Genomic DNA, 588 nt, shown 5'->3' with positions numbered 1-588 from the left:
CCACCCCATCCCATCCTTTACACCCACACCAACCTCTGCCCACCCACATACCCCTACCTCTACCCCCACCCTCAGCCTAACCCACACTTCACCCATGCTCTCCCTACTCTCACCTCCCCCACCTCCCAATACCCTCACATCAGACCATGCTACACCATATCACACAAAACATCACTTCACAACACACCACCATGCACACACTAGCACTGACCAATTCTCTTCCCCACATTTTCACACCTACATACACATATGCATACGTTAAGATCACCAGTATTCTCTCACACACGCACACCTTCTTGTCTTGGGTTCACCACTTCTTATCTCCCCTTTTTCTTAGCTCTCCTGTGTGATCCTTCTGTCTGGCATTTGCCATGATAGATCACTGACCACTACATTTATATTTTTTTCTCCTGGTTTCTCTCCTTGTTTCTTTCTGTGTTCCTTTCAGTTGAAGAGCGTAGGCTCGAAACGTCAAAGACTTTCTCTATTCCTGAGCGTTATACTAATACATCCATTTGTTGTTTACACCACCCATCTTTGTCTGTTGTTTTTTTTTCGTAAATTCTCCCATAAATATATATATATATA

The 588-nt window shown here is 44.2% G+C and overlaps 1 protein-coding gene across 1 annotated transcript in view; it reads left to right on the top strand.

Moving 5' to 3' along the window:
- The window catches only part of LOC106883728 (macrophage mannose receptor 1), a 299,961-nt gene that overhangs the window by 288,056 nt on the left and 11,317 nt on the right, over positions 1-588 (top strand). The window lies entirely within an intron of this gene.

This window comes from Octopus bimaculoides, chromosome 6 (genome assembly GCF_001194135.2).
Source record: "Octopus bimaculoides isolate UCB-OBI-ISO-001 chromosome 6, ASM119413v2, whole genome shotgun sequence".
NCBI classification, from domain to species: Eukaryota; Metazoa; Mollusca; class Cephalopoda; order Octopoda; family Octopodidae; genus Octopus; species Octopus bimaculoides.
This window is presented reverse-complemented; position numbering and strand designations above follow the sequence as displayed.